The sequence below is a fragment of the Hypanus sabinus genome, chromosome 13 (assembly GCF_030144855.1).
Source record: "Hypanus sabinus isolate sHypSab1 chromosome 13, sHypSab1.hap1, whole genome shotgun sequence".
In the NCBI taxonomy this organism is placed as follows: Eukaryota; Metazoa; Chordata; class Chondrichthyes; order Myliobatiformes; family Dasyatidae; genus Hypanus; species Hypanus sabinus.
This window is the reverse complement of record NC_082718.1, coordinates 16,389,875-16,412,254: the sequence shown is the minus strand read 5'-3', so window position 1 is coordinate 16,412,254 and position 22,380 is coordinate 16,389,875. Positions and strand designations below refer to the sequence as shown.

The window sequence follows — 22,380 nt, the reverse complement described above, 5'->3', positions numbered from 1 at the left end:
TAAGCAAAAGTAGAGCAGGGGGTAAAGCACACAGCCCTGTGGTGCACCTGTGCTGATGGAGATGGTGAAAGTTATGTTTTTGCCAGTCTGGGGTTAGTAAGTTAGGAAATTAGAGATCGAATTGCACAAGATATTAAGGCCTTGCTCTTGATGCTTACTGATTAGTTTTGAGGGGATGATAACATTGAATGCTGAGCTGTAGTTGATGAGTTGATAGATGTGGACAGCAAAGATGTATACATGTTCCGTATTTGAGTGAAGAGCCAATGAAATTCCATCTCCATTGACCTGTTCTGACAGTAGACAAATTGGAGTAGATCCAACTTGTCAAGCAGCAGTTGATGTGTTTCATCACCAAGTTCTCAAAGCAGGCCACACTGGATGCAAAATACTTCTGAATGATAGTCATTGAGTCAGGTTATCACGTTATAGACAATAGGTGCAGAAGTAGACCATTCAGCCCTTCGAGCCTGCACCGCCATTTTGAGATCTACTATCAATACCCGGTTCCTGCCTTGTCCCCATATCTCTTGATTCCCCTATCTATAAGATACCTATCTAGCTCCTTCTTGAAAGCATCCAGAGAATTGGCCTCCACTACCTTCCAAGGCAGTGCATTCCAGACCCCCACAACTCTCTGGGAGTAGAAATTTTTCCTTAACTCTGTCCTAAATGACCTACCCCTTATTCTCAAACCATGCCCTCTGGTACTGGACTCTCCCAGCATCTGGAACATATTTCCTGCCTCTATCTTGTCCAATCCCTTAATAATCTTATATGTTGCAATCAGATCCCCTCTCAATCTCCTTAATTCCAGCATGTACAAGCCCAGTCTCTCTAACCTCTCTGCGTAAGACAGTCCAGACATCCCAGGAATTAACCTCGTGAATCTACGCTGCGCTTCCTCTACAGCCAGGATGTCCTTCCTTAACCCTGGAGACCAAAACTGTACACAATATTCCAGGTGTGGTCTCACCTGGGCTCTGTACAAATGCAAGAAGATTTCCTTGCTCTTGTACCCAATTCCCATTGTAATAAAGGCCAACATTCCATTAGCCTTCTTCACTGCCTGCTGCGCTTGCTCATTCACCTTCAGTGACTGATGAACAAGGACTCCTAGATCTCTTTGTATTTCTCCCTTACCTAACTCTACACCGTTCAGATAATAATCTGCCTTCCTGTTCTTACTCCCAAAGTGGATAACCTCACACTTATTCACATTAAACGCCATCTGCCAAGTATCTGCCCACTCACCCAGCCTATCCAAGTCACCCTGAATTCTCCTAACATCCTCATGTTCTACCTGGGCAATGGCATAATTGAAACCTGCTTGAAGCAGAAGTACCTCAGACTACTGAAGTGAGAAGTTAAAAGATGTCAGTGAACACTCTGGCCAGTTGATCAGCATGTGTCTTTAGTACTTGGCCAGGTACAGGTACCCCATTATGGCAGGATGTTTTCTGGGTGTTCACCTTCTTGAAAAGTGCTCTCATGTTGTTCTCAGAGACTGAAATCATAGGCCATTAAGGACTATGGGAAACCGTGAAAGTTCTTTGATGCTTTGATGGTCAAAGTAAGCATGGAAAGCTCATTTGGGAGCAAAGCCTTGTTGTCACCCATGTTGCTTGGTTTCACTTTGTAGAGGTGATGGCATTCAAGCCCCGTCACAGTTATCAAAAATTCTTCAATGATTTAGGTTTGGTCCAGAATTATCACTTGTGAGATGCCTTTCTGGGAATCATACCTGGACCTTGTGTATTTTACTTCGATGACAGACCTGAATACCATTGATTTGGCCCTCAGTAGATGATGTCTGGCTCATCCATGGCTTCATGGGGACACACTCATATGCAACTGTTTTTATGAAGTACACATCTCGATACCTCTGAACTCCAGCAAGAGGCAATGAGCAGGACAATTCAAAAACTGCAGGTATATATTCTTTACCAGTAGAAAACAGAAGGAACAGCACCAACTTCAAGTTGGCCACACCATGAATAAATAGGCTAGTTTTCCAGCTTGCAGTAAAAGAAATGCCCATTGACCCCAGGGCTCAAAATGCAACCAGTACACTGTATGTGACACTATCTTACAGATAATAGACAAGATCAAAAAAGAAAACCGCACTGACTGTCAGCCTTCCTTGATTCAAAAGACAGGAATTTTTGGCAACTGCTCCAAATCAGAAAGTACAATCTTGGGGCAAAGTGCAAATGACACAGATAGCACACACAAAATGCTGGTGGAACACAGCAGGCCAGGCAGCATCTATAAAGAGAAGCACTGTCGACGTTTTGGGCCGAGACCCTTTGTCAGGACTAACTGAAAGGAGAGATACTAAGAGATTTGAAAGTAGTTGGGGGAGGGGGAAATGTGAAATGATAGAAGACTGGAGGGGGTGGGATGAAGCTAAGAGCTGGAAAGGTGATTGGCGAAAATGATAGAGCTGGAGAAGGGGAAGGATCATGGGACGGGAGGCCTCGGGAGAAAGAGAGGGGGGAGCACCAGAGGGAGATGGAGAACAGGCAGGGTGATGGGCAGAGAGAGGAAAAAAACTAACTAAATTTGTCAGGGATGGGGTAAGAAGAGGAGGAGGGGCATTAACAGAAGTTAGAGAAGTCAATGTTCATGCCATCAGGTTGGAGGCTACCCAGCCAGTATATAAGGTGTTGTTCCTCCAACCCATGCCTCCTCTACTGTCAAGATGAATCCACACTGAGGTTGGAGGAACAACACCTTATATACTGGCTGGGTAGCCTCCAACCTGATGGCATGAACATTGACTTCTCTAACTTCCGTTAATGCCCCTCCTCCCCTTCTTACCCCACCCCTGACATATTTAGTTGTTTTTTTTCTCTCTCTCTTTGCCCATCACCCTGCCTGTTCTCCATCTCCCTCTGGTGCCCCCCCCTTTCTTTCTCCCGAGGCCTCCCGTCCCATGATCCTTCCCCTTCTCCAGCTCTGTATCATTTTCGCCAATCAACTTTCCAGCTCTTAGCTTCATCCCACCCCCTCCAGTCTTCTATCATTTCGCATTTCCACCTCCCCCCACTACTTTCAAATCTCTTACTATCTTTCCTTTCAGTTAGTCCTGACGAAGGGTATCGGCCCAAAATGTCAACAGTGCTTCTCCTTATAGATGCTGCCTGGTCTGCTGTGTTTCACCAGCATTTTGTGTGTGTCGTTTGAATTTCCAGCATCTGCAGATTTCCTCGTGTTGGCACAGATAGAATAGGAATACCCAACTCCAATGCAGTGTTGCGTACCATTCTAGTATCAAAAATATGTTCCATTTTCATTGGCAGAACAGATAAACAATGACATGACATTGGTGGGTAATCCCAAACAGCTAGTGCTCTGTACTTTGGAAAGTGCTTACCAAAGCTTCAAGACAATTAAATTGCTCCTCACATACATTGTTTAAGGGGTAGGCTAGTAGATTGAACAATTGCTATCTATGCCTTGAACAACATGAATCTTGCAGGTTCTTGAAACTTTACCAATCCAAGAGCATGATTCTTTTCACCCCACTCTCAGATTTGATGAGATTTTGAAAGATCTGAAATGTTGACTACATAATAAGTAGAACAATGGCAACCATCCATGGCATGAGGCTGAAGCTCAATTGGTTCTAATGGCCTAACAAGACTCGTGAAACAAGTCCCCACTCGAAACTTTTCACAGGATAAGATTTCTGGAGAGATCACATCAAGGATCCTTTAAATTCACAAAGGGAAAAATAAGTTCCAAATCTGAATTGAACTACTGAGGCAATTCAAAAGTGGCATTCAAGACATCACGGAGTCCTCATGATAGACTAGGCTATACAGACTAAAGCAAGGAGCACTCAATGCCTCAAGACAATAAGACATTGGAAAAGAATTAGGCCAGCCAGCCCAGAGTCTGCTCTGCCATTCCATCATAGCCAAACCCACATCCCACCCAATCCCATACACCTGCCTTCACAATATCCTTTGATGCCCTGACAGAAAAGAAATGCATCAACCTCCACCTTAACTACATACACAGACCTGGCTTCCACCCGAGTCTGTGGCAAAGCATTCCACAGATTGACCACTCTGGATAAAAAAAAAATTCCTCCTTACCTCCATTCTAAAAAGGTCATCCTTCAATTCTGAGGCTGTGCCCTCTAGTTCTGGATAACCCCATCATAGGAAACAGCCTCTCCACACCCATCTATCTAGTCCTTTCAACATTTGGAAGGTTTCAATGAGATTCCCAAAACTGCCAAATGCTCCCAATGTTAACACCTTCATTCCCAGAATCATCCTCGTGAACCTCCTCTAGACCCTCTCCAATGACATCCTTTGAGATATGGGGCCCAAATCTGTTGTCAATACTCCAAGTGCGGCCTAACTAGTGTCTTATAAAGCCTCAGCATTATCTCCTTGCTTATACATTCTATTCCCCTTGAAATAAAGGCAAATACAATGTTAGCATTTAAGAGACTCAACCTGTAAATTAACCTTCTGGGAATCTTGAACAAGGACTCAAGTCTCTCTGCACCTTTTCTCCCCAATTAGATAATAGTCTGCACCATTGTTCCTTTTACCAAAATGCATTATTATACATTTCCCAACACCTTCCTGCCCATTCTTCCGATTTGCCCAAATCCCGCTGTAATCGCAGAGCTGCCTCAGCACTACCTACTCCTCTTTGTATCATCTGCAAACTTTGCCACAAAGCCATCAATTCCATTATCCAAATCATTAACAAACAATACGAAAAGTAGCAGTCCCAATACTGACTCCCTGAGGAACACTATTAATCACTGGCAGCCAACCAGAAAAGGCTTTTATACCCACTTGTTGTCTTTTGTCTTTAACCATGCCAGTATATTTTCTGTAAAACAACCTCTTATGTGTGGCACCTCATCAAATGCCTTCTGACAATCTAAGTAAATGGCATCCACTGCCTCTCCTTTATCCACCCTGTAAGTTACTTCCTTGAATTCCAACAGGATTTGTCAGGCAAGATTTTCCTTTGCAGAAACCATGCTGACTTTGACTTAAATAAAAACACAATGCTGGCAGAACTCAGCAGGCCAGAAAGCATCTATGGGAGGAGGTAGTGACGACGTTTCAGGCCGAAACCCTTCATCAGGAGAAACATTTTGTGTTTTTATTTATTTCCAGCATCTGCAGATTCACTCATGCTGACTTTGACTTACCTTATCACTAGTCTCTAAATATCCTGAAACCTCATCCTTAATATTAGACTCCAACACTTTACCAACCATTGAGATTAGGCTGACAGAACTATAATTTCCTTTCTTTTAACCCCCTCCCTTCTTAAAGAGTGGAGCAACATTAGCAATCTTCCAGTCCTGTGAGACCATGCCAGAATTAAATGCCACTTGTAATATCCTAACCAACACACCTGTTATCTCTTCAGCAACCTCTCTCAGGACTCTGGGATGTAGTTCATCTGGTTCAGGTGACTTCGCCACATTAAGACCTTTGAGTTTGCATAGCACTTTTTCCATTTTAATAGTAATGGCAAACACTTCTGCTCTGACATTCACGGACCTCCAGCACACTGCTAATGTCTTCAAAAGTAAAGACTGATGCAAATTACCCACTAAGTTCATCTGCCATTTCCTTTCTGCCCTTACTACCTCGCCCGCATCATTTTCCAGTGGTTCCTAGTGGCATCTCTATTTTCTAGAGTTTCTATGAACTCTCACCTTTCTTTTACTCTTTATATAACTGGAAAAAAAACTTTCAGTATCCTGCTTTATATTACTAGCTAGTCCGCCCTCATTTCATCTTTTGCCTTCTTACAGCTTTTTTAGTTGCCTTTTGTTGGATTTTAAAAGTTTCCAAGTTTGCACTCAATTTTGCTACATTACATGCCCTTTCCCTGTCCTTAACTTCCCTTGTCAGCTACTGTGCCAACCCCTGCCATTTGAGATCAACTTCTTCTGTGGGAAGTATCTATCCTGCACTTTGTGAACTATTCCCAGAAACTTCAGCCATCTCTGCTCTGCCGTCATCCCTGCTAGTATCCTCCTATAATCCACCTGGGAAGTTCCTCCCTCAAGCCTCTTATTCCACTGTGACACTGATGCAAGTCACTTATGCTTCTGCAGTTTGAGAGGGAGCACAAATTCAATCATATTATGATCACTGCCGGCTAAGGGTTTCTTTACATTAAGTTCCCCAAGATCTGGGCTATTACACAACATCCAATCTAAGACAGCCTTTCCCTGAGTAGGCTCAAGCACAAGCTGCTCCAAAAAGTCTTCTCATAGGTATTCAATAAATTCCTTCTTTTGCAATCTGACACCAACTGATTTTCCCAATCTCCTTGTATATTGAATTCCATTACAATTGTGTCATTACCCTTATTACATGCCTTTTCAAGCTCAACCCCCCATCTTGGCTACTATCTGGAGGCCTATATGTGATTCCCATAATGGCTTTTTAACCCTTGCAGTTTCTCTTACCACAGATTCTATCCCTTACCTGAGTCACCACCACATATGCTTTCCTGCCTGTCCTTCTGATACAAATACATCCTTTGATGTTAAGCTCCCAACTATGGTTTTCTTTCAACCACGACTCCGTGATGCCCACAACGTCATAGAGGAGGGAGAATTTTCATATGGACTTAAAAGTTTTGAATGTACAACAGGCATTGGGCAATAAAAGCTAGCAGTTATTAACATCAGGAGCTTCAAACCTAAAGGAAACATTCAACTATTTATAATTATGCAGCATTAACATATATAAAGCTTTTTAAAAAAAGGATGGCTATTGGCAATTCTGAACAGGTCTCTCAGTATCTGCTGATACAAAGGAATGAATTATGTTTTCTATTAGAATTTTGCATCAGGACTAACCTATTCACCTCCAAAACATGCAATCTAACCCACTGAGCTAGTAAAACATTATGTAGTTTACACTTGAAATTCCACCGATCCCTGTATAATAACACTTACAAATTAGCCGATTTTCTCATTTCAGTTAAGTGCAAGTCACAAAAATACTCCAAATACTAAAATGGATTCACCTCCTCCGAGTTTACTACCTTTCATCTCGTTTACTAACAATTGTTTAGGTACCCTGTAATTTAGCTTTACATGAACTAAAGTTTTTAAACAAGATCTGCCTGTCATTATTTTTCAGAGATGATACACTAATTTAAGCAACTAAGGAAAAAAACAGCAAATGTTGGAAACATTCAGTAGAGCAGCATTTGAACAAGGAGTTAACACTTCAAGGTTAATGACCTTTCCAAATTAAAGCAACATATTAAATAGGCCTACTTAACACAAAAACATGGAATTAGTGGTTCAAAATAGAACTCTTAAATACTTAGAAATTAAAATACAAAAATCAGCTACATAAACATATTTTGCTGTTTAGTCGACACAAGATTACTGTCTTTCGAAAAAAGAATCACAATTCGGAGATTGCCGGGAACACACAAAAAAAACTCGAAACGCTCTAGAAAACGCCGAACTAAACAAACTATTCGAGACAAAAACCTAGATTTCAATGCATCTATTTCGAGAGCATCGATTCAAAACGAACATTAAAAATAGCTGCACTACAGAAACAGGAAACCTCCATAAATTTGCACATATTAATAGGGTGGGGTCACTGCTTAGAATGGCAAATTAGGTCCAGCAAAAGTAGTGCTGCTGTCGACAGACCCGAACGTTGAAACCATCTCACAGGTTTCAGAACTGCCGAACAACATTCCGATCTCAAATGTTTCAAAAACATTTTTTATATATATATTTTTAAAGTGTCATGGAAATTACCACGAAGACGCCAACCTTATTATGCAGCAGAGGAATTTACCCTGATCACGTGAATTATCAATCGCGTAGGGTTAACCTGTGATAAACAAGATAACTGTCGCCATCTTGTTTTGACGCAGCTTTAAAGACACGAATACCTACTGGCATTATATTAGCTTTTCGTTGGGTTGTATGGTGGTCTAAAAGTAGATTTGTTCAGGAGGTTAGTCTTTCCCGAGAGCTACTAATCAAATTCAGCCGACAGGATTCCCTCACATCACAACGCCCAACTGTGTCTCATAATGGCGCCCACACACATTAACACCATCCTAATGGAATTGATCTTGCGCTAGGCTCCACCTGCATGCAGTGGGGATAACGTCATTAATAGCCAATCTGAGGGGAAGAGGGTGCACCGCAACCAATGGGCTAGTCGAGAAGGAAGTAACTCACAGAAACACATCAAACACGCAATGTTTGTCTCTTTTTTTGACTGGAAAAAATGCGCCATTTTATAGGATCAAATACAGAACCACAGCAACATTACTCCGAAAACAAAAATAAATAAATAAATAATCGTTTGCACGCGCTTTTACGTTAACACTAATACACGGCTTCACCTCGAACCACAAAGCAGCACCATTTTACGCTAATCATGGTGGAAAGTTTCTTCAGCGCGCTGCCACTACAGCCAAAATCGAAATGCCAATGCCAAAGTCCTTCTCCGGTTCCTCGTGCGCATGCGTGCTGGGCTCGACGCCCTTCACCACCGCCCCGTAAACCCCGTAGAACGACGTTCCGTAGCCGCCATTTTCCAAAGAAGGGGAGTAAATCGTACACAGAGATAGCAACAGATTCCACAGACCGCTCTCAAAAACTAAATTTCTTTTTTTATTATTGTGGACTACGATATCCTGTAACAGTCTATCCTTTGTTTCCGTTGCTAAGGACAGACTGTTAAGCTTGAAGTAGCAGTGAACGCTGCGGTGTGATTAGAAATATAGGACTATTTGTATATTTACGTTGTGTTGGAGATTTACGTTATATTGCATTGTTTTGGTTTGCCAAAACGAGTTTAACGGAGACTTTCTATCGGCTCGGTGGACCTTTCAGGTAAGATGTTGTTACGTGGCATCTGTCAAAGGTGTTCTGTGAGGAAATGTCTAGTTTAAACAGAATATGCATTGATTCAATCCCCCCTCTGTGACAACCGAGGTGGTAGGTTTGGTTACTGACTGACAACGCGAAATATGGCGGGTTAGGGAAACCGTTTTTTTAATTCAGGAGATCACAGTTCACAACAACATTTTGCAATACAATTATCTGTACAGATATATGTATAAGATACATATCTGTGATATGTACATCACGACAGTCTGTTAGGGTTCAACATCATATTTTGAGTCCCAGCTTTCTTTAACTTTGGTTTCTCTAAGTCTTTCATAAATAAACATTTCCGTTTTACTCCATTTTAGTTCGCAAAATGAAAAGAAACGTCTCTGCTATATGTACTCAGTTTAGAACACACTGTCATCTCTCTATTTATGGAAGATATATAGGAAATATTCGAGGTTTTGAAATATAATGCGTCGTTCACGCAAAAGTACTGCTTTTAGCACTTCTGCGATTCTTATGTTAATGTCTATTGTTTATTTATTAACTAGTTTTATAAAGAATTCTACTAAAATAACAATCATGTAAAATAACTACATTTGACATACACTTCAGGTAACGGATATCGTACTTCGAAATCGAGAGGGAAGGTGAACCAATGCAAACGTGGAACCAAAACATATTGGGGGAGGGTGGATTTGTTTATATTGATGTTTTGGGATGAAGAAGAAACTTTTGTACAATACATTTCACTTCAATTCACAGTTTCTGTAAAGACTTCAAAGAATTCTAAGCAGGCCTCAGTGAACGATTATTCCACCTTTTTCAAGGTGCGCGAAGTGATATGTCATTATATTTTCATAGTCTTTTATATTTACAATTAAAAGAATGAAGCTGAATCAAGAATGTATTTCTTCACAACTTTCTTCACGATTTATTAAAATTATATTCTTGACATGCCAACCGACCAGTACGTAGATAAATTTTATTTGCTTCAGTACAGTATTATTCATTCTTGAGGTTGGTTGTAAATAATAAATAAGCAATATGTGTTAATTTTCCCGAAATGTCTAGGGTAAAATTGTCTTCTTAAAGTGTCTGAAGCAACTCTTTTGTCCTTAACGCTGTCAGAAAAAATGGCGGACATTTAGTATTATAGTAAATGTAATCGACTTGTGTTTCCCACACCCCTTGCCGTGATCGTTTCGTCTGCCCTGAGTTATTGTAATTTTGGAAGTAGATTTTAAAAAAGTCTTAAAGATTTGCTACAAATTCGACTCAATCTATATTCCTTTATGAGCTGTAGAAATCTTTTAAAGAGATTTTGCTAACATTTCGAAGTATGTTTTTCAGAATGTCATTCGGAAGCTGGATTCAGTATTTTAGTGTAATTATTTTCTAATAATTTTGCCCATTTTGTTAACGGTATATGCTCGATACTTGATTAAATAGAGAACACAAAAAACTAAAGTGGTTTAATGCTTAAAGGTCCTTAAGTGGCAAGTGAATCTACAGCACTTTTAAAATAACGTACTCTAATACAATAATTATAATAACTTGAAAAATAACTTGTATGTATGTTGAGTGTGCATATGTGCTTTAATTGAGTTGTAATGGACCACAGATAATTGCGTGTCATGGTCATGAACATGATTTTTTTGCTCCAAAATGTAAGGAAAGTTAAGGTGGTTTTATTTTGACAGATTAGAGTTGACAATGCCTATGTATAATATTTTGTTAAAGTATTGTAATGTCCTGTTTTAATGGTGTGTGTATAGAAGTACATATGCAATATGCTATATAGATGGAACAGGGTAATCAAACTTGGGTATTAACCAGTGTGCAAAAGTGAACAAACTGCAGTTACAAAAAGAAAGAAACAATAAGTAAGCAATAAATATCGAGAACATGAGATGAAGGATCCTTGAGAGTGAGTCCATAGATTGTGGGAAAATTTCAAAGATGGGGCGAGTGAAGTTGTCCTCTTTGGTTCAAGAGCCTGATGGTTGAGGGGTAATAACTGCCTGAACTTAGTGGTGTGAGTTCTGAGGCTCTTGTACCTTCTTCCTGATGAAGAGCAGAGAGCTTGACCTGTGTGGCGATCATAAAGTAATAGCTACTCTGTTGAACTGCAGCTGTCCCCAGATGGAACTAAATCTGGTATTGGTGTGAAGTTCATGGTAGCACATCAGTATAGATGGCAATAGCTTTTGAAATAGGGCTGACAGAGATAAATTGAGTACAAGCAGGAAGTCTCAAATCCTTAAAAAAATACATAAGTGTCTTCAGTGAACAGGAAATGTTTAAAAAAAACTGCCTGAGACTAAATTTTAAAGTCCTTAGTTTGTACAATGGTACCCTATTAAACAGCGAACAGAACTGATATTACTTTACAATTGAAATTAGAATTTTATTTATGTATTGTAATTTTTTATTTAATTAGACCCAAATGAGGCACATACCTTCTACTTAAATTACATATTTGCAATTTAATTGCCTATTTGATATGACTTAAGGGGAGAGGGTGTATCATATCTAGCTCTTGCCTGACATCCAGGCACCCATTTCTCAGATTGGAAAATGGATATCAGTCAAGCTGGGAGTTCTAGATTATGTTTTTTCTTCCTGATGTGCATGATTTGGTACTTTGCCAGTGGTGCCTGGTCAACTTGGAATCCCACTTAAAATATAATGGACCATTGGATCTTGCAGCTTTGCTGCAAGTTAATTAGCATTTCTCAATTCTTCTGCTCTAATTAACATCTTTAAATTTGCTGAAGAGCGATACTAAAACCTTTTCTCTTTAACAAAGTACAAATGAAAGCAATAGTAGACATTCAGAACATAAAAGTGAAATATATAAAGAAGGATAAACATTAGATAACAGGTGGGTTGATTAGCATTTCTGGGGCATTAATCTCATTAACTGGCACTTTTACACTATGTAGTAGCATCATTAGCTTTCACTTAAAGGTGTAAATGCAGGAGTTTCTTGAAATGTTGATCAGTGAAACCTGTTTATGAGAGGCTGATGCTAGAGGAGAGCAAATTCTCAAAGACAGATTATTTCTTCCTTACGACAAATCGCTTTTTTAAAATCACACTGATAGTGGTGAATACAATGAATTTACCATTATTTTCTTGACTATTTTGGGGGCTTTAATTTTTTTTAAAAAAAGCTCTGCAAAATCTTATTTTCAAAAGATGTGATTTCAAAATTGTGCATTTTTTTTGTCTTGTCACTTGTGGCTTGAGCAGTTGGGATGGGAGGGGTGGGGTGGTTTCAGAACTTGGTCAAGAACAGGTCTTCAGGTATATGAAGTGTAGTTTCAATTAGATAATTTAGTTGCATTTTCATTCAAATATTAGGATGTCAATACTGTCATTCAATCTTAGTCCAAAGGTCAGAGCACAGAAATGTATTCTGGCCTTCCATGTCCATGCTGGCAGTACTGCTCATCTGTATTAATCTTATTTCCCTTCATTAGGTGTGCAAACTCCTATTCCTTGACAATTTAAGCATTTGTCTAGAAGTTTCTTAAACGTAGATATTATGTCTGATTCCATCAACTCTTTCCAGCACCGTTCTGTTTATCAGTTATTCTGTGTGGAAAAAAAATAATGAATTTTCCCTCAATTTCCGTGTGTACTAAAGAAATAAAACTTTAGAGAGATTGGAGAAGCAGTAAATAGATTTGGTTGGGGCATGTTGCATTATAAGTTTAAAAACCAGGAAATATAAGGCTGATGTGCCTCAAAACTTTCACTGATCTGAGGATATCATACATTTAACAAATTTATATGGTAGTTTCCATTATTAAATGTGGATTCATAGTCAGAACAACAAGGATTATGCAGGCATTTTTCTTATACAGATAAGAGCCGGACAAAAATGTATGAAGTTGAACAACTGTAGTTCAGTAGAAAAGATAAGGAAGCCATTCAACTCAATAAGGATGGGTGACTCTTTGGTTGAAAGAGTCATCCACCCTTATTTAACTTTCTTCTATAACAACCATAATCCTAGGGATGACAGATCTTCAGTTATACATCCAAATGTTGTTTGAATGTGATGAACATTCTGGCTTTACCACTTTGTTAGTGAATTTAGATCCCTGATAAATTCTGGATGGGGAAAAAATTTTCCCTTTCCCTCTAATACTTCTACCAATTACTTTCTATTTGCTTGGCTTTGAACTTTCTGGTAAAGAAAATTAACCCTATCACTCTGTCCCATTATTTTATGTACTTCCAACTATGTCTTCTCTGTTCTTCATCTGCACCCACTGTCCATCCCACCCACCCCCCCGCCCCACCTTCTCTGTTGCAAATAAAACAACCCTGGATTATCTAACTTTCCTTTCAGCTTCCATTTACCAATACCATCAGCATTTTTGTGCTGTACGTAAATATTGTCTTCAACTTCTCCTTTATAATCTCATTTTATCTGGCCTAGTAATTATTTAGCTTTACATGCATAAATGTGGGGAAAATGTATGTTTTAGAGGACCATAACTACCAGTAATATAAATTTATTGATGGACTATATAATGATTATTTTTATGTTTTTACATACTTAGATATATAGCCAGAATTAGAATTTCATTGTATAAGCTGTTATTTTCCCATGGATGTTTGCAAACATCATATTTTCCAAATATGTTGGATAGGATTGGTTTCACAAGTCAGAGCTTGTCACTTAGCTGACCTACCTCGTAGAGTTACTTTGTATAAAATTACAAACTACGACATTTTTAATTATTGCTGTGCTGTTTTGCTATCACAGGCTCTTTATCAGTTATATACTCATTCAAGTAATAGCATTATAAGGAAGAATATATCCAAATATGTTAGTAAATATTGCAATTTATAAAGAATTAACCCTTGACTTTCTGAATCAGTGTTCAGTATTTCAGTGAGAGATTCAGTTGGAGATAAAATGTAATTGAACTGTTACTGTGCTTCCATTAAAATATTTTGATTAGATTATGATATTATGGAAGTAAGCATTTGTGGAAAAACATGACAGGTTTTACAGTTAAGTCTCCAAAGTGTTATAAGTTCAAAGTGCAAACAGACTAATAGCAAACCATTTGTTGTGGCATATTCAACACACTTTGAGAGAGCAGAATTGTCTGTTATTCTTGTATTGGACTGTAAATGAAGAAGTTCACAGTATATTTATTATCAAAGTACATATATGTCACCGGGTGCAACCCTGACATTGATTTTCTTCTGGGAAAATATTCAATAAATCCATAATAGAATAATAACCATAATATAGTCACTGAAAGACCACACCAGCTTGGGTGTTCAACTGGTGTGCAAAAGACACAAACTGTGCAAATACCAAAAGAAAAAAATTATAATAATAATTAAGTAATCCATGTCGAGAACATGAGATGGAGTCCTTGAAAGTGAGTCCATTGGTTTTTGGGAACATTTCAATGATGAAGTGAAGTTGAGTAAAGTTATCCCCTTTGGTTCAAGGACCTGATGGTTGAGAGGTAATAACTTCCTGAACCTGGTGGTGTGAGGCCTGAGACTCCTGTATATTCATCCTTGATGACAGCAATGAGAAGAGAGCATATCCTGAGTGGGGTGGGGGGGGGGGGGGGGGTTCCCTGATGATGGATTCTGTGACGACGTTTTGTGTAGATGTGCTCAATGTTGGGGAGGGCTTTACCCACAATGGACTGGGCGGTGCCCACTAATTTTTGTATGATTTTCCATTAAATGGCAGTGGTGTTCAAATACCGGGCTGTTTTGCAGCCAGTCAATATATATACTCCATTACACATCTACAGAAGTTTATTAAAGTTTTAGATGTCATGCCAAATATTTGTAAACCTCTAAGGAAGGAGAGGAGTTTCCGTGCTTTCTTTGTAATTGCATTTACTTGCTAGGTCCAGGACAGGTTCTCTGAAATAATAATATCAAAGAATTTAAAATTGCTGACCCTCTCCACCTCTGATTCACCAATGAGGACTGGCTCATGGACCTCTGGTTTTCTCCTCCTGAAGTCAATAATCAGCTCCTTGGTCTTGGTGACATTGAGTAAGAGATTGTTGCTGTTGCACCACTCAGCCAGGTTTTCAGTCTCCCTCCTTTATGCTGATTTGCCACCACATTTGAAATAGCCCACAACAATCGTGTCATCAGCAAACTTGTATATGGTGTTGGAGCTGATCTTAGCCACATAGTCATAGGTGTAAAGCGAGTAGAGCAGGGGGCTAAGCACACATCCCTGTGGTTCACCTGTGCTGATGGAGATTGTGGAGGAGATGCTTTTGTCAATCTGAACCACATGGGGTTTGCAAGTGAGAAAATTGAGGATCTAATTGCACAAGGAGGTATTGAGGGCAAGATCTTGAAGTTATTGATTAGTTTTGAGGGGAATATGGTATTGAATGCTGAGCTGTTGTTGATTTAAAAGAAACATCCTGACGTATACATCTTTGCTGTCTAGATGTTCCAGGGTTGAGTGAAGAGCCAGTGAGATGGCATCTTTGGACCTATTTGGTAGGCAAATTGGAGCAGTTCCAGGTTGTTTCTCAGGCAGGTGTTGATATAGTTCATCACTACCTCTCAAACACTTCATTACTCTGGATTTCAGTGCTATTGGACTATAGTCATTGAGGCAGGTTACTACGTTCTTCTTAAGCACTGGTATAATTGAAGCCTGCTTGAAGCAGATGGGTACCTCAGGCTGGTGAAGTGGGAGGTTAAAGATCTCAGTGAACACTCCTGCCAATTAGTCAGTACACATTTTAGTACTTGGCCAGGTACCCCGTCTGGGTTCACTCTCCTGAATGCTGCTCGTACATCAGTCTCAGTGACTGAAATCAGGGGCGATGGGAGTTCATGAAGGTTCCTCCATATTTTGATGGTCAAAGTGTGCATAGAAGACATTGAGCTCACCTGGAAGCAAAGCCCTGTTGTCACTTATGTTGATTTAACTTTGTAAAAGGTGATAGAATTCAAGCCCTGCCATAACTGTCGGGCATCCTTGTGGATTCAAGTTTAGTCCTGAACTCCCATTTTGCCTGTGAGATGGCTTTCCAGAGATTGTCTCTGGACCTCTTGTAACTTACTTGGTTACCAGACCTCAATGCCTCTGGTCTGGCCCTCAGCAGATTGAGGATCTTATGGTTCGTGCAGGGGTTCTGGTTGTTGAATACTGAATGATTTAGTGATGACACACTCATCTACAACTGTTTTGATAAAGTCCGTGACAACCATAGTGTATTCATTCAGATCCACAGGTGAAAGCTTGAACACAGCCCAGTCCACCAGCTGGAAGCCTCCTGTGACCAGATTTTTGTTGGGTCCTAATCTCTGGACGTTTGCTCTTTGGGCTCTACCTGTACGTAGGCAGGAGAAGGACACTAAGTGATCCAATTTACAAAAATGTGGTCTAGGCATGGAACAGTCGGCATTCTTTATCTTTGTTCCAGTTTGTTGGGACCTCTGGTGCTACAGGTTATATGCTGATGGAAATTGGGCAGTGTTTTCTTCAATCAAGCCTGTTTAAAGTCCCTGACTATGATTTGATATGTTTTGGGATGAACTGTTTCTCGTTTGGAGACAGCATCATGCAGTATGTCGAGTGCTTGATTATAGTTGGCTGATATATAGAAGTTAAACATTTAAAATAGTTGAGTTGCTGAGGCACAGTTTTAATATTCAGTATCAACCGACTGATCAGGAAACAATGTGGATGTTGATAACTTCAGAATCAAATTTCTGGAAATACAGCTTATCTTCTGTAAAGGGGAGAATATTGCAGGACATTAGCCAAGCACTTCTTAAGATACATTTTTAGGTGAAAAGATGCATACCCAAGATGTCATAACTTTTTCCATGATCAAACAGGGCTTTCATTTCTAATTTTAATGCAGAGGATGAGTCTAGCAATGGAAATCCAGCATTCATACCTCAAATGTTCACATTTTTAGTAATTATCTATTACAATTTCCTCAGTATATTCTGTTATACCTGTGGGGTGTGTGTGGATATTGGAAGGATTCTCCTGTGTAATACAAGGAACATCAACTAAGAGTTATCATAATAGATGTACAAATTTGAGTTTATTGTCATTCAGCCATGTACATGTATACCACCAAGTGTAACAATGTTCTTCTGGACCAAGGTGTACAACATGGTAATGTATATCTCACGCACAATACATAAAGTAATATTACCACAAATAAATTAACCAATAAGAAGTTGCATTTCTGACACAAGTTAGAAAGTAAACCCTGTAACTCTGCTGATGCTTCATACTTGATGAAACCTGGTGGCAAGGATTTCAGTAGTTTCATGACCTGGGGGAAGAAGCTGTTTCCCATCCTAACAGTCCTTGTCCTAATACTACGGAACCTCCTGCTAGATGGTAGAAGGTGAAAGAGATTGTTAGACAGATTGGAGGTATCATTGACAATACTAAAGGCCCTGGGTACGCAGTGTTCCCGATAAATATCTTGGATAGGTGGAAGAGAGACACCGATGATTCACCAGCTGTTGCAGTCCTTTGTAGGGAGTTGCAGTCAGATTGCCTTGCAATTCCCATACCAGACGGTGATGCAGCTGGTTAGGACACTTCCAGTGGTTCTCCTGTAAAAATTGGTTAGAATGGGAGGGAAAGGGAACCTTGCTCGCCTCAATCTCCTTAGGAAGTGGGATGCTATTATGCTTTCAAGACTAAACAGGTGGTGTTCATGTACCAGGTGAAATTGTCCATTATGTGCACGCCCAGAAACTTGGTGCTCCTAGCTCTTTCCATGGAGGAGCCATTTGTATGCAATGAGGGGTGGTCTGCCGGCACCTTTCTAAAAACCACAGTTGTCTTTTTGGTCTTGTTCATGTTGAGACTCAAGTTATGCTCGTACCATTCTACCATCTGCTCTGCTTTATCTCTGTATGTTGTCCCATTGTTGTCATTCACGAGGCTAACCACTATTGTCTTAAGAGCAAACGATGATTCAACTTGAAGTGGATCTTGAGGGCTATCATGCAACAGCAGTGAGCTGAGCACGGAGCCTTGGAGGGATGCCATTACTCAGTGATGGACCTACAGATGTTGCTGACTGACTGATCTTGCTGTGAAGAAGTCCAAGTTCCACTTAAAGAGGTGTTAGGATGCAACAAAGACAGTTTATCCACTGGTTTCTGAGGGATGATTGTATTAAATGCTGTGTTGAAGTTGATCAACAGCATTCTAATGTATTGAGCACCATTTTCCAGGTGCGATAGGACAAGAGTGGAATGCAGAGACTATGGCATCATCAGTGAACTGATTTGAGCTCTAACTGGAAAGGGTCCGATGTGGCAGTTTTTATATAGATAAGGTGTTAAGTGATTGTGATTTTATGAATTTTTAACTTTGAGTATGACAGATTGAGGTAATTTAAAGCAAAGATCTATGGAATTGGGAGGGTACATTTGAATTGACTTTATTTCTCACATCTGTCACATACATGAGGGGTAAAAATCTTTGTTATGTCTCCATCTAAATGTATAATTTATAGTAATTTGTAATAAATAGTATGTACAACAGAACAGTCAATATAGCATAGAAATATAATTGTATCTGATGGCCCGGTGGAGAAAGCTGTCCCCAGCGCCTGTTGGTCCTAGCGTTTATGCTGCAGTACTGTTTCCCGGATGGTAATGGCTAGAACAGTTTGTGGTTGGGGTGACTGGGGTCCCCTATGATCCTTTGGGTCCTTTTTACACACCTGTCTTTGTAAATGTCCTGAATAGTGGGAAGTGCACATCTATAGATGTGCTGGGCAGTTCGCACCACTCTCTGCAGAGTCATGTGATTGAGGGAAGTACAGTTTCCATACCAGGTAATGATGCAGCCAGTCAGGATGTGTCCCTGTACAAAGTCTTTAGAATTTGGGGATTCATGCCAAACTTCAGCAGTCTGAGGTGATAGAGGCACTGTTTTGCATTTTTCATCACACAGCTGGTATGTTCAGACCACGTGCGAAAAAAAAGTGTAAAAAAAAATGTTATGCCAAGGAACTTCAAGCTGTTCACCCTCTCAACCCTAGATCCATTGATGTCAATAGGGGTTAGCCTGTCTCCATTCCTCCTGTAGTCCACAACCAGCTCCTTTGTTTTTGCAACATTGAAGGAGAGGTTGTTTTCTTGACATCACTGTGTCGGTGATGACTTCTTCTCTGTAGGCTGCCTTGTTGTTATTTGAGATAGGTCCAATCAATATCATATCGTCAGCAAATTTAATTAGCAGATTGGAGCTGTGGGTGGCGACTCAATCAATGGGTATACAGAGAGTAAAGGAGGGGGCTTAGGACGCAGCCCTGTGTTGATAACTTGCTGTACTTATCCTTTTCACTGCTGTTTAAGAGTTTGTGAAATAAATTTCTTAGTGTTGTAAATTAGATCTCTGGAATTTTCTCAAGTTATGCTGCATTTTGTTACTTTCATATTGATTTGATGTTTATGATACCTACACACCTGTGGAATAAAATGATGCCATGTGCCACATTAATAAAAGTATAAGTATATGGAAAGTTCATCTGTTAGTAATGTGAAGAGCCTGCAGGTCACTACTTCTGTTCTTGTCCAATTGCAGTTTGACATCAATGCTGATATTTTGGAGCACTGATATCTGGCTATGCCCTCTCTTAATCCAATACAGCTGAATTGATGATAATTTGGTTAGACCATCTCTCTCCCATTGAATGAGGGATAGAAGGATGATTAACTGCTTACAGATGTGTTGCTAGTTGATTTTTCTTTCTGGCTGCTATTATTCTTCTAGTGCTTAATAGGTTATGTAGTTGGTTCAAGACACAAAAGTCTTATAGTGAGTGTTGCTGAGTGCTGGAAGACTGCTTGCTGACATTTGATGCATGAATACGCATTTCACTTAGATTTTAAATTGATTGGGAGAATGAGCAGCCAGCACTCAATTGAACAGCTCCTTTAAAACTTAAGTGAACTTGCCAAAGATAGAAGCAATTATTCTACTTGAGCCTTAGTGGAGAATAATATGTGAGATATGCTTTGACAAGGTTATCTTTATGTATTTTACACCTGTTGTAACATCATTGTAATGTTAGAGTGGGGCAACGATCACATTATTAGTGGATGCTTATGTGACTGACAAACTTTTTTTCTATGTTCTGTTATTTCCAAAATTAGAGAATTTCCAATTCATTTTTGGGATGTAGACATAGCTGGCACTGAAGGACCAGCACTGTATTTCTATGACAAATTGTGCAGCTTGAGAGAAAACTACAGATGCTGGCATTGTTCTTGGTACTGGGGTAACAAGGCAAATAAATTTGGTGCATACACTGCAGTCATGTGCACTGGTAATTCAGTGGCTAAGTAGAGTGTGAATGGGTTGACAATCATATGGGCTCCTTTGCCCTGCTTTTTGAGCATGTTGTCTGTCATTTGGAATCACAGTCATCCATTCAAGCAGAGAGTATTCTATCATGCTTGTGATTTGTGCCTTGTAAGTAAAGGATTTGGACTGCCACTTTCTACTGATACCCTGTCTCTGACCTACCCTTATAGCACAGTATTTGTCGACTCCAGTAATGTCCTCGTACAATGGTCGGTGATGATAGTAGATCAGTTGTGGTAATGCCATTCATTGTCAAGGATGGGTGATTAGACTTTCATTGGAAATGGTCATCACTTTGGGGAAAGAGGAAGGAAGTCAAGTGTTCCACCTTCTGTCATACCATTAATATGAGTCTTGAATGTTAGAGGTTAGTCCTGATGTCTGATTAATGGTGAAATGTATAATAAATTCAACAGTGACTGGACATTGGTTAATAAGTTATAGCATTTGAAGATGTCTGCACTGATGTCAGATGCCTGTGAACTTCAGGTTCTCTGGGCTTGACTGCTGGGAATAATGTACATTATTAGCTGTTCCTGTATCTTTTGAAAGCCTTACAGCCATCTGTAGATAGTGATTAACTTTTCTATTTTTCACCACCTCCACCAAAGTTCAGATATGGGGTTTGGAAATTTTGGAGTACCCTCTCCTGTGTTATACCATTCTGCAATGGTTTCTCAGTCTGAAGACCCTGCTTCAGCCACAAGGCTTGTTTTGACACAGTCAATGTTGACATCCTGTTGATACACCGGCCAGTGAACAGTGTGACTAGGTCCAACTGGAAGCAAAAATCATTAAAATTATCAGGCTAGAGTGCCACTTACGTTGTAAATCATTTGCTTGTTTCAGGAGTTTTTCACTATTGCCTTCCCCACAATAATTTGTATAGAATCATATTAAAGAAAGTGCTTTAAGAATAATTTTGATTCTTTTTTTGTAGAGTCCTGTACTTGAACTTAGCAGCACGGGCACTAATGAGAAACATCATACCTCTGTTTTACTAATACCTTTCTTGAATATCCTTCTACAATCTAATATGTAATGTAGGTAAGCACCAGGCTCCTCATTTTCAACTTCCTGTATAAAACAATTTCTTTTGCATTGTGTTTTAAATCATTTGCATTTAATGTTTTATCTGCAGTATTCGCCTACCAACTACACGTTGTTACATCTACTAGTTTCATGTACACTGTCCAATCCTTTTATAATTTTAGAGCCATCTACTCAACTTGTGTAGTAAGTCCTTGTTTGCAATCTCAGTGGTACCCCAGCTGTTTGAATCTGAGGCTGGGGTTTTATATGAAATTCATCCATCAATTACACACTAATTTCTCCCACTTGACTTTTCTGATTATCTGGCTTTTCTATGTACTTAAAAATAAAGTTTTTAAAGAAGTTTCATTTTTAAATTATTTATGTCTAATACAATGAGCAAAATTATCTATAAAGTGGAGAATGTAGTATCGTTTATTTAAAATCAGAATGAATTTCCAGATGATTTTTTAACAAATCCTTTCCAATGTATCCCATTCCAGCAATTATAAATAATATCAGTAGTATTCAATCAGTGTAAATATCCCCCACAAATCTCCCAATTTCATCTTATCCTGAAAACAGATTCCTATTCCTTTCTCTCATGTTTTTAATATAATTTCCTGTTACAAACCCCATTTCCAGGAAAGTTGGGATATTTTCCAAAATGCAATAAAAACAAAAATCTGTGATATGTTAATTCACGTGAACCTTTATTTAACTGACAAAAGCACAAAGAAAAGATTTTCAGTAGTTTTACTGACCAACATAATTGTATTTTGTAAATATACACAAATTTAGAATTTGATGGCTGCAACACACTCAACAAAAGTTGAGACATAGTTTAAATAAGATTGAAAAGTGCACAGAATATTTAAGACTCCACGTTAAGCAGGCTAATTGGTAGCAGGTGAGGTATCATGACTAGGTATAAAAGTAGCATCCATCAAAGGCTCAGTCTTTGCAAACAAGGATGGGTCGTGGCTCACCCCTTTGTGCCAAAATTCGTGAGAGAATTGTTAGTCAGTTCAAAAGGAACATTTCCCAACGCAAGATTGCAGAGAATTTAGGTCTT

General features: G+C 39.4%; 1 protein-coding gene across 9 annotated transcripts in view; it reads left to right on the top strand.

The window, feature by feature from the left end:
• The first annotated feature begins 8,565 nt into the window (after nucleotides 1–8,565).
• kmt2e (lysine (K)-specific methyltransferase 2E) overlaps nucleotides 8,566–22,380 on the top strand; it is a 125,950-nt gene continuing 112,135 nt past the window's right edge. For 6 of the 9 annotated variants that reach the window (XM_059987174.1, XM_059987175.1, XM_059987178.1 and 3 more), the window contains exon 1: nucleotides 8,570–8,884. The gene's annotated coding sequence lies outside the window, so the exon portion shown is untranslated. Of the gene's footprint in view, nucleotides 8,885–22,380 lie in introns of all 9 variants that reach the window. The other 3 variants (XR_009515321.1, XM_059987179.1, XM_059987176.1) reach the window with 2 other exon arrangements.